This window comes from Vulpes vulpes, chromosome 12 (assembly GCF_048418805.1).
Source record: "Vulpes vulpes isolate BD-2025 chromosome 12, VulVul3, whole genome shotgun sequence".
Classification (NCBI taxonomy): Eukaryota; Metazoa; Chordata; class Mammalia; order Carnivora; family Canidae; genus Vulpes; species Vulpes vulpes.
Window position 1 is genome coordinate 34,361,717 of NC_132791.1, and position 18,179 is coordinate 34,379,895.

The window sequence follows — 18,179 nt, forward strand, 5'->3', positions numbered from 1 at the left end:
TTTTTCTGTAATGAGCCAGAAAGTAAATAGTTTAGGTTTGTGAGACAAGAGGCAAAATTGAGGACATTATATAGAAATTTGAATAACAAAAAGAAAACAAGTCCCACAAATTTTTTATTGATGAAATCCAAAATACAGTAATTGAGTACAATCATTTCTAATATAGGTCTACTAATGAGAAGAACAGAATTCTTTGCTAGGGGATAATAGTTGATTTAGTTGGAGTTTAAAGTTAGTATTCTTTCGCCAAAATCAATTGCAAATGTTCATCTACTAAGTTTGATCCATGAGATTTTATGCACCTCATCTCTGAGAATATCTTTTCACACAGATTGCTATGGCCGAATACTTATATAAACCTATGAGAGTATGATTTTAATTGAGCATATTTATCACTTGGAAGTAATTTACAGGGATCCCTGGGTGGCACAGCGGTTTAGCGCCTGCCTTTGGCCCAGGGTGCGATCCTGGAGACCCTGGATCGAATCCCACGTCGGGCTCCCAGTGCATGGAGCCTGCTTCTCCCTCTGCCTGTATCTCTCTCTCTCTCTCTCTATGTGTGTGACTATCATAAATAAATAAAAATTTTTTAAAAAAGGAAGTAATTTACAAAATCCTATTAGATTCTTCTCTTGATATTTGCCAATTGCCATGTTATTATATTGCAGATTAATCACTTCCAATTGAAGACCCTCAAATGCAAAGTTAAATGGCTTTTGAAATATGGAAAATTCCTTTCCACTTTCAGGGAGATCCAAAAATGCTATTGGAACTACAGTGTGAGCTTAGAGAGTATATCTTCTGCAAACTTTTGTGGGAATGGAGATTTGCTTTTTTAAAAGAAACTTAGAAGCACAGGAAGTATATTAAACAGCTTGACATCACTTGTGCTTCAAGCAACATTAATTGTTGTTAAAATGTCTTACCACAGTATAACTTTTGCATATAAGCACTGTTTACCTTGTAATTTTATATTGAGAAGAAACATGATTGAGTCTACAGCTAAAGCTGATTTTTAAAGCCACTAGGTGTTTAATAAAAGTGATTGAAGGAAGTTCTCATTCCAAAAAATTTCAGGCTTGAGACGGGTTCAGAAACTGCAATAAAACTTTAACCACTGCTAAGCCATCAAGACCCACAGCCATCTGTGGGTCTGGGCAAGTCAGGCTATTCAGCTTCCATCTTTGATAAAAGTTCACAGAACTGTGGATCACTAGGTCCACCAGACTATGTGAAGTTCACCAGGAAGACTACTGGTTCGAAGTAGAATAAATTCAAACACTTTCTGCAAATTACCCACAGAGGACCAGCACAATGACCAATTACAGGTCTTAAATGCTTGCATTTTCGGGACCTTTGGGTGGCTCGGTGGTTGGGCGGGCGCCTGCCTTTGGCTCAGGTCGTGATCCTGGGATCCAGGATCGAGCTCTGCATTGGGCTCCCTGTGAGGAGCCCACTTCTCTCTGCCTGTGTCTCTGCCTCTCTCTCGGTCTGTGTCTCATGAATAGATAAATAAATCTTAAAAAAAAAAAAAAAAGTCTGCATTTTCACAAGCTGTATAAATTGTTCAACTAAGGCCTTTCTGCTCTACACATATTTTTTATCACCATTGATTGTAAGGCATCTTAACAGATTCCACTTCAGATTGTACTGAATTAAAGTATTTTCAATTCCTTTGAAAATCTACTCACCTATCATTGTTCCAGGCAAAAAAAAATTCATAGAGGTTGCTCCTTCAGCCACCTCCAACTCAGGACTGACTTCTTGAATCAACAACAACCAATCAGTATGGGGAACATCTGTCAACTCATCAAGAGCTAAGGAAAACCACTCCAAATCATTTACTTCATTTTTTAATTAGCTGTTGATGGTGTTGCCAGTGTCCTCAACTCTTAAAGCAACTGTTCTCACTGAAAGGCTAATGGTCTTAAACAAATGTATTTTTCTGCAGGAACATTTCTTTAGCTGCTGCAATCAAACATGATTTAATTAACTCACCCTCAGTAAACAACTTTCCTTGCTTGACTCACAAATGAACTACTCAGAAATTTACTTTGGTTGCAGCTTTAAAAAAAAAATATATTTATTCATCAGAGACAGAGAAGCAGAAGCAGGCTTCCCAAGGGGAGCCTGAATGAGGGACTGGATCCCGGATTCCGGGATCATGACCTGATCCCAAGGCAAACACTTAACTGCTGAACCACCCAGGCATCCTGGTTACAGCTTTTTCATTCTTCTCTTTGTAAAGAAATTCTGCTGTGATGAGCTATTGCATCTTAAATCATCATATTTTTCTCATCATTGCTTTCCTGTGAGTCTGGAATATTGTGATGAGTCTGGGGCTGTTGGCGTTTATTATATTAAAACCTTTCAACCTAGGTAGAGTAGCACAATAAATACATACTTTGTCATCTACTTCAATAACAAAGTAATCCACACTCCATTGTGCCTGAAAAACATGATATGAAAGAGGAGTGATGTCACCAAAACGTCAATATAGGTAACCCCAGCTTCTGCTCCCTGACAAAAATCAACCATTAGCTACTCATTAACAAAAACGGTTCTAGAAGAGCTCTAGAGTCCACTTAAGAAATGTCAGCAACACAGCAAAACAAAAACCCCAACAATAATTGCACAAGAGAAGAGGGAAAACTGCTTCATCAAAGCTTAGTTTGCTTACATCATCCCATTCCTCAGCTGGTTTTGCTCAGGGCCAAGAGGAAATTTCCCAATTAGAAATAATTCCTACCGGGACACCTGGGTGGCTCAGTCGGTTAAACATCTGTCTTTGGCTCAGGTCATGATCCCAGGGTCCTCAGATGGAGCCCTACATCCATCCAGTTCTTTGCTCAGCAGGCAGTCTGCTTCAACCACTCCCACTGCTTGGGCTCTCTGGCTCTCTCTCTCAAATAAATACAATCTTTTTAAAAAGGAAGAAAAAAAATAAAAGAAAGAGTTCCCCTTATCAGGAAAGGAAGAGCAGGGTGAGCAATGAGCTTTCTCAGCCTTTTGGGAGAGGACATAAATGTTCCACCTCATTTTCATTCAACCCAGACCAGCAAAGCAGAAACACATAGAGAAAACCAGAGGCAGAGACATAGGCAGAGAGAGAAGCAGGCTCCGGGGAGCCTGATGTGGGACTTGATCCCAGGACCCTGGGATCACACCTTGAGCTGAAGGCAGAGACTCAACCACAGAGCCACCCAGGCGTCCCAAGAGGGAAGTTTCTAGTAAATGTCTACATTAAGAAAAAATAAAGGCGGTGCCTGGCTGGCTCAGTTGGGAGAACATGCAACCCTTGATCTCGGGGCTTTGAGCTGGAGCCCCATGTTGGGTGTAGAGATAACTTAAAAATGAAATCTGAAAACAAAAAAAGAGAAAGAAAGAAAGAAAAAAGAAAGATACCAGATAAACAACCTAACTTTAAACCTCAAGGAAATAGAAAAAAATGAGCTAAGCCCAAAATTAGCAGAAGGAAGAAAATAAAGATCAGAGCAGGAATTTAAAAAAGAAGAGGCACCTGTGTGGCTCAGGGTGCGATCCCAGGGACCTAGGACTGAGTCCTGCATCGGGTTCCCTGCAGGGAGTCTGCTTCTCCCTCTGCCTGTGTCTCTGCCTCTCTCTCTGTGTCTCTCATGAATAAATAAATAAAATCTTCAAAAATAAATAAATAATAAAAAAATTAAAAAGAAGAAAAGCAATGCAAAGATTAATGAGATTAAGAACTGATTTTTTTAAAAGATAAACAAAATTGACAAATCAGGGATCCCTGGGTGGTGCAGCGGTTTGGCGCCTGCCTTTGGCCCAGGGCGCGATCCTGGAGACCCGGGATCGAATCCCACATCGGGCTCCCGGTGCATGGAGCCTGCTTCTCCCTCTGCCTATGTCTCTGCCTCTTTCTCTCTCTCTGTGACTATCATAAATAAATAAAGATTAAAAAAAATGTTTAAAAAAAATTGACAAATCATTAGCTAGATTAGGAAAAGTAGAAAATTCAAATAAACAAAACCAGAAATAAAAGAGTAGATATTACAATAGATACCATAGAAATGCAAATGATTGTAAGAAACTACTATCAACAATTATACACCGACAAATTGGATAACCTAAAGAAATGAAAAATCATAAAACATACTATCTACAAGAATGAATCATGAAGAAATATAAAATCTGAACAGACCAGTAATAAGGAGATTGAATCAATTATGAAAAACTTCCCAAAAAGGAAAAGCCCAGGACCACTGGTTTCACTGATGAATTCTATGAAACATTCAAACTAAAATTAATGCCAATTTTTCTCCAACTCTTTCCAAAATTTAAAAGATGTGGAACACTAACAAATTCATTTTATGAGGACAGCATTACCCTCATAACAAAGTGAAATAGACACTATAGGGAAATAACAAAGTGAAACTTAGACCAATATCCCTAATGAATATAAATACAAAAATTCTCAACAATTTGAACATAGAAGGAACATGGATCAACATAATATAATAAAAGCCATATATGATAAGCTCAGAGCTAACATCATGTTCATTAATAAAATGCTGGAAGCTTTGCCTATAAGATCAGAAGTAAGATAAGGGTGCCCACTCTCACTCCTATTCAACATACTATTGGTAATCCTACTCAGAGCAATCAGGCAAGGAAAAGAAAGGCATCCAAATTGGAATGGAATTCAAAAAACAAACAAACAAACAAACAAATTGGAATGGAAGCAGTAAAACTGGGGTGCCTTGGTGGCTCAGATGGTTAAGCGTGTGACTCTTGATCTCAGCTCAGGTCTTTATCTCAGAGTCCTGAGTTCAAATCCCCCATTGGGCTCCACCCTGGACATGGAAAAAAAAAAAAAAAGTACAATCATCTTTGCAGATGATATGATCGTATATACAGAAAATTCCAGGGGCACCTTTCTGGCTCAATTGGTGGAGTATCCAACTCTCGACCCCACTGTCATGAGTTCAAGACCCATGCTGAGTATGGAGCCTAGTTTAAAAAAAAAGAAAGAAAGAAAAGAAAAAGAAGAAAATTACAACACCTCCACCAAAAATCTGTTAGAGCTAATCAATGCATTCGGTGAAATTGCAGGATATAAAATCAACATATGGAAATCTAGTCTGTGATATTTCCTTATAGCAGCAACAAACAAAGACAGAAGGGTGGGGAGCAGGGATTGTAGGGCTTGCCGATTTAGTGGTGTAAATACTCCCAATTTAACACTTTGCACATTATGTCACTAGACATGTGTTTGGAAGAGGTGTGCACAGTCAGCTCTCAGGAGCCTGTACGAGACAGGTGCACGGCTCTATAGTGATAATTATGGTTTAGAGGTCTGTGTATGTCAGGTTATTTTTTTAAGATTATTTATTTGTTTGTTTGTTTGTTTGAGAGAGAGTGAGAGAACAAGAGCAGGGGGAAGGAATGGAATAGAGAGAGACGGAGAAGCCAATCTCCGACAAGGAGGAAGGCCCGGCGGGCACATGTTTCAATTTCAGGACCCTGAGATCATGACCTGAGCGGAAGGCAGATGCTTAACCAACTGAGCCCCCCAGGCACCCCATGTCAGGTTATTTTAGAGGGAAAGGGAGGACAGGCACATCACAATTTCAAGAGTTGACTGTACTGGAGAGCAATGCAGGAAATTCTTTGCCCCCTTATCTCCCTATGGAGACACCACCATTGTCTCTGTTTAGCAGTTTAACATCTGTTTCACACTGTTTCACACTAACTTTTCTTTCTTTTTTCTTTTCTTGCTTTTTCTTTACCTCTTCCCCCCACCCCGTTCCTATCTCTCATTACATATTGCTGCACTAAACTACTGTCAGAGAATGGTGCTTCTCTTACAAGGATGGCCAATAGATGATAAACTGAGAAGTCACCAAGCCCAGGAATTCAGAGATTCCCTCTCCTGCTGTGCACGTTGAGGTGCTCAGAGACTAGATTTGGAGCCATTCCTATAGCTTATGGATCTTAGAAGACTGGTACTAAGGTATAGGGTCTTCCATACAATGGTGAGACAAGTGAAGACTTGCTTTCACCAAGATAAAAGGGTATTTCATTTTTAAGGGCTTTTTCCTCTTTATTTTAAGACTTCTACTTGGAGGACACCTGGGTGGCTCAGCAGTTGAGTGTCTGCCTTTGGCTCAAGGCGTGATCCTGGAGTCCCAGGATGGAGTCCCACATCGGGCTCCCTGCAGGGAGCCTACTTCTCCCTCTGCCTGTGTCTCTGCCTCTGCCTGTGTGTCTCTCATTAATAAATAAATATAATCTTAAAAAAAACCCTTCTACTTGGGTGCCTGGGTGGCTTAGTTGGTTAAGTGTCTGCCTTTGGCTCAAGTCATAATCTCAATGTCCTGGTATAGAGCCCAGCATCCAACTCTCTACCCAGTGGGGAACCTACTTCGCTGGCTCCTTCTGCCCCTCCCACCCATGTGCACACATGTGCATGACTGTGCTCTCTCTCTCTCTCTCTCTCTCTCTCTCTCCTACTCTTTTTCTCTCTCCCTGGCTCATTTTCTCTAAAATAAATAAATAAAATATTAAAAAAAAAAAAAGACTTCTACTCCTTGAAATTTATCACCAAGATTGGGATGTGTGGCTTCTTGTATCTATTTAATTTATCTTCATGTGTATCTCAAGATAAGACTAGATTTTTAATTGGCCTGACACACTTGTAAGACTGTAAGTAAGCATGATACAATGTATTGTATATGTTATATTCATGATATAATAATTCATTGCCCTCTAATGGAAGATTAGAAAGCTATTGAAAAATAGGTTTGAAAATATACCCGGCTAAGGAGAGAATGCCCTATGTATAATCAGAGTCCCTTGCATAGTTCATATATGCTATTTGGAATTTCTAAGGTTTTGAATAATTATTGTTTTCTGCTATCAAGTTAATAAAAGTGCTAGAGTTATGGCTTTGTTAATACCAAAAGATAATCCCCAGACCAGTCAGTCATTCCAAAGTGCCTACCATGGGCATGGTGGGTAATAGCTCAGACTTTGGAATCATGGAAATATTGGTGCCAATCCCAGAGGTTAGTCAATTGTGTGACCTTGGGCAACTATAACTCTCTCAGTGTCATTTCCTTATCTGTAAAATGAGGACAACAATATTATCTTGTAACATTTGCCTGAGGATAAAATGAGACCATTCATCTAAAACCCTTACTTACCTAGAGGTGACTGGGTGGCTCAGTCAGTTGAGCATCCATCTCTTGATTTCCACTCAGGTCATGATCTAAGGGTCATGAGGTCAAGGCCCTTGCTGGGCTCTGCATTCAAACACAGGGTCTGCTCCTCCCTCTCCTTGTGGCCCTCCCCCCAGCTCGCAATGTGCACATGATTACTCTCTCTCCCTAAAATAAATAAATAAACTATTTAAAAATAATAAAACCTTAGCCAGTTTGTAAATTATAAGTATCCATCCATTCTGCCAACAAGTTTAAATCCTACAAACCAGGGAACCCTGGGTGGCGCAGCGGTTTAGCGCCTGCCTTTGGCCCAGGGCGCGATCCTAGAGACCCAGGATCGAGTCCCGCGTCGGGCTCCCGTGCATGGAGCCTGCTTCTCCCTCTGCCTGTGTCTCTGCCTCTCTCTCTCTCTCTGTGACTATCATAAATAAATAAAAAATTTAAATAAATAAATAAATAAATACTACAAACCAGGGTTTGGGTCCATTATAAGAGCTCAATAAATATTGGTTATTGTTACTATTAAGTTTTCACTATGTGTTTAATAAACACCATAGGCTGAAACAGTGCATAAGAAACCCATGATGCCATCATAGGGCTTGTAAGATTTTCAAATAACTTTTAACTTTATATATTTATTTATTTATTTATTTATTTTAATATTTTATTTATTTATTCATGAGAGACACAGAGAGAGAGAGACAGAGAAATGGCCAGAGGGAGAAGCAGGCCCCATGCAGGGAGCTGGATGTGAGACTGATCCCAGGACTCCAGGATCACGCCCAAAGGTAGGCACTCAACCGCTGAGCCACCCCAGCCTCTCTAACTTTATTTTCTAACATTTTTCCAATTCTCCAGAATTCCTTAAAGATCAACTATTTCATTTGCAGATAGTCCCCAGACCTACAGAGTCACGTAGGGCCTCACTCTAAGAAAGTATTTGTATTTGGTTTAATGCTTTGATGTTGCTTTCTTGAAATTCTCAATAATTTCTCAAGAAGCACCTTTTTTTGGATTTTGTGTGTATTTTGTTCCCCACTGGGCCTTATAAATAATATAGCTAGTGCTGGCTAAAATATAATGTTTCTGGGCCCTAGAATCCAGAATTCTTTTAGAACAAACAGGCATTTTCTAGCTACTTCTCAGGCTTCTGGTCCTTTTGCTATTTTGGTGTATGTTGCTTTGATTTTAAAGAACAAAAACCTCTCAAACCAGCTCAGTTAAAAGAAGGGTTAATGTAAGGAATTGTTCATCAAAATTTTAAGGAGGCGCTACACTCAGGCGCTATCTCTGCTCTTGTATAAACCTGAGAGTGAGTGTCCCTAAATTTTGTACCCCTAAAGCCTCACTTGTCTTACCCTAGCTTGGCCCTACTGTGCTGCTTGAGGACGCACAAGACCCAGGAAGGATGACACTATGGAATTAATAAATATCCAAGAGTAAGGAATTAAAAATTCTATCTCTTTCATCGTCCAGTCTCCAAAGGACTTCCTATTGGCCGAGTCCAAATGGAAATCAGAAAGCAAGGAACCTCTTCTGATGCACCCCATAGAGGTCAACCCAGCCCAACTGGGAGGCTAAGAGAGGCAAATAGAGACAACCCAGAACATTCCCAGGCTGGGAATCGGACAGACAATAAGGTTTTATTTATCTAGTGATTACCACTACTTAATCTATGTGTTATGACTAAAGCCCAGTCCAGAAACACCAAATTACTTTTGAGCCCTGCTCCTTCATTCCTACTAACAACAAAACAAAACATTTTTTTGTATTGATATATATATATATTTTTTAATAAATTTATTTTTTATTGGTGTTCAATTTACCAACGTACAAAATAACACCCAGTGCTCATCCCGTCAAGTGCCCCCCTCAGTGCCCGTCACCCATTCACCCCCACCCACCGCCCTCCTCCCTTTGCATCACCCCTAGTTCGTTTCCCAGAGTTAGGAGTCTATGTTGTCTCCCTTTCTGATATTTCCCACACATTTCTTCTCCCTTCCCTTCTATTCCCTTTCACTATTATTTATATTCCCCAAATGAATGAGAACATACACTGTTTGTCCTTCTCCGATTGACTTACTTCACTCAGCATAATATCCTCCAGTTCCATCCACGTTGAAGCAAATGGTGGGTATTTGTCGTTTCTAATGGCTGAGTAATATTCCATTGTATACATAGACCACATCTTCTTTATCCATTCATCTTTCGATGGACACCGAGGCTCCTTCCACAGTTTGGCTATTGTGGACAGTGCTGCTATAAACATCGGGGTGCAGGTGTCCCGGCATTTCATTGCATCTGTATCTTTGGGGTAAATCCCAACAGTGCAATTGCTGGGTCGTAGGGCAGGTCTATTTTTAACTCTTTGAGGAACCTCCACACAGTTTTCCAGAGTGGCTGCACCAGTTCACATTCCCACCAACAGTGTAAGAGGGTTCCCTTTTCTCCGCATCCTCTCCAACATTTGTTGTTTCCTGCCTTGTTAATGTTCCCCATTCTCACTGGTGTGAGGTGGTATCTCATTGTGGTTTTGATTTGTATTTCCCTGATGGCCAAGTGATGCAGAACATTTTCTCATGCGCATGTTGGCCATGCCCATGTCTTCCTCTGTGAGATTTCTCTTCATGTCTTTGCCCATTTCATGATTGGATTGTTTGTTTCTTTGGTGTTGAGTTTAATAAGTTCTTTACAGATTTTGGAAACTAACCCTTTATCTGATAGGTCGTTTGCAAATATCTTCCTCCATTCTGTAGGTTGTCTTTTAGTTTTGTTGACTGTATCCTTTGCTGTGCAAAAGCTTCTTATCTTGATGAAGTCCCAATAGTTCATTTTTGCTTTTGTTTCTTTTGCCTTCATGGATGTATCTTGCAAGAAGTTACTGTGGCTGAGTTCAAAAAGGGTGTTGCCTGTGTTGTCCTCTAGGATTTTGATGGAATCTTGTCTCACATTTAGATCTTTCATCCATTTTGAGTTTATCTTTGTGCATGGTGCAAGAGAGTGGTCTAGTTTCATTCTTCTGCATGTGGATGTCCAATTTTCCCAGCACCATTTATTGAAGTGACTGTCTTTCTTCCAGTGAATAGTCTTTCCTCCTTTGTCGAATATTAGTTGACCATAAAGTTCAGGGTCCACTTCTGGGTTCTCTATTCTGTTCCATCGATCTATGTGTCTGTTTTTGTGCCAGTACCACACTATCTTGATGACCACAGCTTTGTAGTAGAACCTGAAATCTGGCATTGTGATGCCCCCAGATATGGTTTTCTTTTTTAAAATTCCCCTGGCTATTCAGGGTCTTTTCTGATTCCACACAAATCTTAAAATAATTTGTTCTAACTCTCTGAAGAAAGTCCATGGTATTTTGATAGGAATTGCATTAAATGTGTAAATTGCCCTGGGTAACATTGACATTTTCACAATATTAATTCTGCCAATCCATGAGCATGGAATATTTTTCCATCTCTTTGTGTCTTCCTCAATTTCTTTCAGAAGTGTTCTATAGTTTTTAGGGTATAGATCCTTTACCTCTTTGGTTAGGTTTATTCCTGGGTCTCTTATGCTTTTGGGTGCAATTGTATATGGGATTGACTCCTTAATTTCTCTTTCTTCAGTCTCATTGTTAGTGTATAGAAATGCCACTGATTTCTGGGATTGATTTTGTATCCTGCCACACTGCTGAATTGCTGTATGAGTTCTAGCAATCTTAGGGTGGAGTCTTTCGGTTTTTCTATACAGTATCATGTCATCTGCAAAGAGGGAGAGTTTGACTTCTTCTTTGCCAGTTTGAATGCCTTTAATGTCTTTTTGTTGTCTGATTGCTGAGGCTAGGACTTCCAGTACTATGTTGAATAGCAGTGGTGAGAGTGGACATCCCTGTCTTGTTCCTGATCTTAGGGGAAAGGCTCCCAGTGCTTCCCCATTGAGAATGATATTTGCTGTGGGCTTTTCATAGATGGCTTTTAAGATGTTGAAGAATGTTCCTTCTATCCCTACACTCTGAAGAGTTTTGATCAGGAATGGATGCTGTATTTTGTCAAATGCTTTCTCTGCATCTAATGAGAGGATCATATGGTTCTTGTTTTTTCTCTTGCTGATATGATGAATCACATTGATTGTTTTACGAGTGTTCAAAACATTTTTTTTAAGGTTTGTCCAGATAAGTCAGGATTCAACCTCCTGACAAGGCTAATACTCAGCATAGGCCAGCTCATATGTGGAAGGTGACCTCCTCTGAGACAGCCATTTAACTGGCTCCTGACAGCTTCAATTATGACTAATGGATCTATTCAATGGCCATCGTGCCCTGTAATCACACCAGTTAGGATTTTTACAACCTTTATAGCCTACCCTAATATCTCTTCTTTTCCTCCCCCTGTATTTTTTTTCTATAGATGTTGCTTTATTTCAGAACATAAAAAATAGAAATATGAAAACAATAGTTAGCTGTTAATGATTACTTATCACCAAGAGTATTTTCTTGCACAACATAATAATGCTGTCTGGCAGATAATGCAATTTTGTTTATATCAAGAAACATTTATAAAATGTTTCCTTCTGATTCACATTTCCATCTGAATAGGTTGAGAGTATGTCCTTCATCTTGCTTCTCTTTTTTGTATCTAGTTGTTAAAATGAAGTCATTAAAGATCAAATAATTCTGGGATCATTTTTTCCCCTTATGATTAAATGTTGTAAGTATTCAGTAATGAACTCTCAAGTGGAAGAAAACAAAAGGAACTTTGTCATTACAATTTAATGTTTAATTCTAAAAAACACTAAACAGAGACACAAATAAAAATGGATTTCTGCTCTACTATGTTGGATAAGGAAATGTATTTATTTACAGAAAATACACAATTAAATTACATTTCACTCAGAAATTATTAGAGAGACTTGGCTTTCCCAGGAAGAGTCACGAAGAAAAAGTTATGCTTCCTCTTCCATGTCTAAACACACTTAAGCCTTTTTACTGGCATTTATAAGCAACTGAAAAATATTAACAAGTTAGCCCCACTACAATTGTCTACATCAGAAGGATCATTTTGATAAATGCAATTAAGAAAAAATTCCTTTTTTATTGGGTTGTCTGGTTTTTATTCTGGTTCGATGGTTATTGTTTTGTGGGTTGTTTTTTTTTAATTTATTTACTCTTTAGAAGCCCAAGGTTTTCCACATGCATGTTTTCCTCAGCCAGACCCTAAAGCAGTACCTTCTATCACAACAGTGACCATGTAAAAAAGTCTTCAGTTGTCAGTTGTAAAGCACCTAAAACATACTCAGAATTTCTGTAGAGGTTTCCTAGGTGATTCCTTTTTGTCCTCTCAAGGATGTTCCTGGACCCCAGGCTAACAGTGTGGAATTAGAATCAAAGACTCCATTGTCAGGAAAGTGGCCAAAAGGGTGGGATTAATTTTGATGGGGTGAAAACTCAGGAGATGAACCATTTATTGGTACCTTTTCTTTTACAATTTAAATTCTCAATTATAAAGTTATATAGCACACACTTATTTTCTCCCTTCTGGGTTAATAAATATGTAGACCTTTCTTTAACCTTAAGCACCCATCAATGAGAATTATATAAGACAATCTGAATCTCAAATGAACAAGTGAATGATTTTTAGACATGGCACATGTCCATTTCACATAAACATGTTTTCCGTGACTGTAGAGGATGGACAAAAAGAGAGAGAAACTAATTAGTTGTAGATTAAGTTTATTTATTTATTTTTACTTTTTTAAAAGATTTTATTTGTTTATTCATGAGAGACAGAGAGAGAGAGAGAGAGAGGCAGAGACACAGGCAGAAGAAGCAGGCTCCATGCAGGGAGCCTGACATGGGACTCCATCCTGTAACTCCAGGATCATGCTCTGGGCCAAAGGCAGCACTACATCGCTGAGCCACCTGGGCTGCCCAATTAAGTTGATTTAAATATAACTATCAGTAGTTGCAGAGGACCATGTAGGAAACCACCAAGTTTGTCTAAATATAGAGTAACCTCACATTTAAATCAAACACCTACTTTTCTAATGAAAAGATGCAAAAGAGTGCAAGAGCACCTGGCTCAGGGTTTCCAAACAGACCAGGTTCCGCCACCCACTACAGACAAAAATCTTAGGTCAGAGAGAAGAGTGGTGGGGAGATAAGAAAATAATTTGTTTCAATGAGGCCAATACCACAAGACAGCCCACGAGCATCTCAAAGACTATCTCCAAAGTGTTGAAAATACTTACAGGTTTATATGAAGAAAATGTGGGATAAAAAAAAAAAAAAGAAGAAAATGTGGGACAAAGATCAGTGGGTGCTTGCAGGTGGGCAGTAGAAGTCAGGAGGATCATTGCCTTGGAGTTAAACACGGATCTGGGTCTTGCTGGCTTGGGGCAGTCCTTATTGCTTTAGGGGGTAATTTTGGTTCCCATCAGGGGTTGCTTTGCCTGCAGGGTCTTTTGCCTGAGCTCTGAGATAAGCTGGAAAGAAGATTTGATCAATTAGAAAGTTCGAGGTCAAATGAAGGTAGTTGAAGTCCTCTTTCAGTGGAATATATATATATTATTATATACAGTATATATATATTATATAATCATAATATATAATATATTATATATAATTATATATTCATCATATAATCATAATATATATTATGATTTGAAATGTGGTTCTAGCAGTGATAAAAATATTAATGTTGGGGGGCATCTGGGTGGCTCAGTTGGTTGAGCATCTATCTGCCTTTGGCACAGGGCGTGATCCTGGTTCAGGATAAATATATATATATATATATATATATATATATATATATAGTTTGTTTTGCCAACTAGAATACATATTACTTTAGGAACATTGAAGAAATAGTCAAAAAACAATTTTTACACATACATATTTATAAATGTTTTATATGTTTCCCTATTCATATATATTCGTTGGAATTTTTTTCAAACTCTTCATTGGTATGCAACATCAATGACTTTTGTTTTAGAGATTTTTATTTTTCATTAATTTTTTTAAAAAGATTTTATTTATTTATTCATGAGAGACACAGAGAGGCAGAGACATAGGCAGAGGGAGAAGCAGGCTCCCTGCAGGGATCCTGATGCGGAACTCAATCCCAGGAACCCAGGATCACGCCCTGTGCCAAAGGCAGATAGATGCTCAACCACTGAGCCACCCAGATGCCCCCCAACATCAGTATTTTTATCACTGCTAGAACCACACTTCAAATCATAATAATTTTCTTCTAACACACCATCTTTACTTTCATATACGTTGCTTAAGACTTAAGTATTTACTGAATCTATCCATGAGCTCTAACTGGAAATTTTATTCTAAGTCATAAGCACATACTTAAATAAGATTAAGTCAGTTATTTTTATTTATAGTATATGTAATATTCATGATCTTCACCAAATAACTACTTAATAGCTTAATAGTACAGGTAAATAATTTAAACACCCAGTAAATAGTACGTGATTTTTAACAACAATAACAAAAATAGCAGTCTTATGACGTAACCCTCCTTTCCTCGGATTCCAGATCTCCAGTGGCCACCATATTCAAGTCTTAGGTTTTGAGATGCCTGGGTGGCTCAGTGGTTTGAGCATCTGCATTTGGCTCAGGGCATGAACCTGGGGTCCTGGGATTGAGTCCCACATCAGGCTCCCCGGAGGGAGCCTGCTTCTCCCTCTGCCTATGTCTCTGCCTCTCTCTCTGTGTGTCTCTCATGAATAAATAAATAAAATAATTTTTAAAAGTCTTAGGTTTTTAGGTTTTATTTCTCCAACTATTTACCTTCCAAATGCTAAATAGGTTATACCAGTATTACTCGATTTTTAAAAAAAATGTTTTAGATATTATCTGTGGACTTCCTACTTTGAAATAAAGGGACTTCTCTCTTAAATATGTCTTCTCCTGCAAACTTTCTCTTCTTTCTCTTTTTCTCTCTTGTCTCCATCTTTACAATGTAGTTGTATCACAATTCAGGGTTAATACAATAGTGTTTATATTCATTGAATTTTATTAACATTATTCACAGCTGAATCTATATGTAATATGCTTTGTGCACTATAACAACACTTTCATCATTGTGCAATTTTAAAACTTTTCCTGGCACTAATGATTGCTTCATTTTTTACCATTTGCTCACTTTTCCGTGTATCTATTACGGATTGATCCTAAAACTTTGAAAGAAAATTGTAAATCCTTTCTTAGAAAATTGTAAATCTTTGTTTAGTATATCCAAACACATCAAGTAATCTATATGTTTAATTTTTTGTGAGGATAAATCCCTCCTGAATCTCTTTATCTTCCTTATTTCTCTCTATATCAGCTATACAGTGTCATCCCAGGACCTGCTGCATCCTGAATCATTGTCATCATCATCATCAAAATCCCTTGACTTCTTCCTTCTTGTGGGTTTTTTCTTTTGCTCTCACATCTTCTTTCTGTTTACATTTTCACTAGCTTCCTAAGAAAGGAAGGTTAGAAGGTGAATTCTTCAAAACCTTGCCTTCTGAAAATATTACATATTCTTTTCTTATATTGACTGATTGTTTAGCTAGGTATGGAATTTTAGGGGCCTACAGATAGGCTTATGGATTTCTGCTTCTGTATTTTCACTTTTAAGAGTCTTTTTTATTCTATGTTTTTATCATACCCTGTTTGTGTTTTATGAATACAATACTTTATCTTTTTGAAATGCTTCTTTTTGCATAATTATTTTTATCATTCTCCCTGAATTGTCTCTTTTTTCTCAGTTATTTTTTTTCTTTTGTTTTTGTTTACTTGTTCCAATGTACAGCTGCCTCTGTACTTCTGAACAACTCTGGAGTTTTCTGTCTTTGGGTGGCTTGTTCCTTTTTTTTCTTTTTTAGCTTACCCACTTTGGTGTTAGAATTCTCAGTTCAGTTCTGTTATCTCAAATACTACTCACTCATTTTTGAGCTCTCAAAATATTATTGATTTCTCTAATCTGTTGTCCTCACCTCTCCTGTTTTTTGTCCTTGTGGTTTTTATATGCCATTTTATTCTTTACTGACATTTCCATTGGTGTTTTCTGGATGTGGCATAGAGAAATTCATGTCTTTGCTCCATCAGATTTAATTGGAAACCTATATTTATTTTTATTTTTTTATTTTGTTAAAAGACTTTATTTATTTATTCATGAGAGACACAGAGAGGCAGAGACATAGGCAGAGGGAAAGGCAGGCTCCCTTCAGGGAGCCTGATGCAGGATTCTATCCCAGGTTCCTGGGATCATGACCTGAGCCAAAGGCAGATGCTCAACCACTGAGCAACCCAGCTGTCCCTATAGATGTCTTTTTAAAATGGAAAACAGGGCTTTTGGTTTGAGGTCATATGTTCCCATACCAGGAATAATAACTATGGTAAATCTGGTTAAGTTTCTTGGTCTCCTTTTTTTTTTCTTTTAAGCTTACTCCAATACTGACTTCTTCAAGCCTCCCAAACTAGCATTTATTGAAATAACTTCAATCCAATGGCTCTTCAAAAAACATGCTTCGTGGTGTGCTTGGGTGGCTCTGTTGGCTGAGTTGTTCAACTTTCGGTTTTGGCTCAGGTTATGATCTCATAGTTTGTGAGATTGAGCCACATGTCAGGCTCCAAGCTCAGCGAGGAGTCGGCTTGAAGATTCTCTCCCTCTGCCCCTCCTCCCACTTGCACACTTGCACTATCAAATAAATAATCTTTATCTTAAAAACAGTGCAATTGTGGGGCACTTGGATGGTATAGTCTGTTAAGCATGCGACGTTTGGTTTCAGCTCAGGTCATGATCTCAGGGTTGTGAGATTGAGCCTAGATCAGGCTCCGTGCTGGGTATGGAGTCTGCTTGAGATTCCCTCTCCTGAGCCCTCCTGTCTGTGTTCTTTCTCTCCCTCAAATAAATAAATAAATCTTTTTTTTTTAAGTGCCTTGTAATTCAAGAAACATGATTTTGAGAAGTTATTTACAGGCATGCCTGGATGGCTCAATGATTGAGCATTTGCTTTTGGCTCAGGTCATGATCCCAGGATCCTGGGATCGAGTCTCACATTGAGCTCCCCGCAGGGAGTCTGCCTCTCTCTCTGTGTCTCTCATGAATAAATAAAATCTTTAAAAAAGTATTTATATAATACAAGAAACTATAAACACTTAAACATAGGTCAATTCTTTCTAGTCCAGGGCAGTCTGGGTGGCTCGGCAGTTTAGCGCTGCCTTCAGCCCAGAGCCTGATCCTGGAGACCCAGGATCGAGTCCCATGTCAGGCTCCCTGCACGGAGCCTGCTTCTCCCTCCACCTGTGTCTCTGTCCCTCTGTTTCTCATGAGTAAATAAATAAAATCTTTTTTTTTAAAAAAAAAAATCTTTCTAGTCCAAACGAGAATTTAAGGGAAAGATTTTCATTTTGTTAATGGCATATATTTTATTTTAAGATAATATATCTCAATTATATTCTAGATAATGGCAGATTAAAACCTGGGAAAAGCAAATGTAAAAGAGATTTCTTCCCTTCAAAAATAACTTTTTATTTCTTTCTCCTGCTCAAGCTTGTATTTTTACACTTTTTACCAGCATAGTTACTCATTTTCTTTTTCTTACTCTCATATTTATAGAATTAATCAATTGTATACACATAGCATAAGCATATACACACTTATATGACCTTCTCCTGGCACAACACAAACCACAATTCTGAGGAAGTACCTTGACTGTACCGCCACCCTTACATTCTCCAGTTAGGTAAAGAGATAATTTAGTTGATTCTGCATTAACAAAAGATACAGAATTGGGCTTTATTGACTTGAGCCAATGTGAGTCAGTGCAATATTAATCATAACTTCCCAGAAAAAAAAAAATGTAAACGTTTGGTGTTTATATTTTTTGCTACTATATCTATCATTATATCATAATTTCCTATTGGAAGGAGAACTACGTAATTATCCTAGGCCCTTGGACCTCTTGGGAATTATTCTCAGTGTCAATAAAACTACA

General features: G+C 38.3%; 1 protein-coding gene across 2 annotated transcripts in view; it reads right to left on the minus strand.

Annotated features, from left to right (window-relative positions):
• FOCAD (focadhesin) overlaps positions 1 to 18,179 on the minus strand; it is a 371,528-nt gene that overhangs the window by 317,380 nt on the left and 35,969 nt on the right. The gene's annotated exons all lie outside the window — the stretch shown is intronic.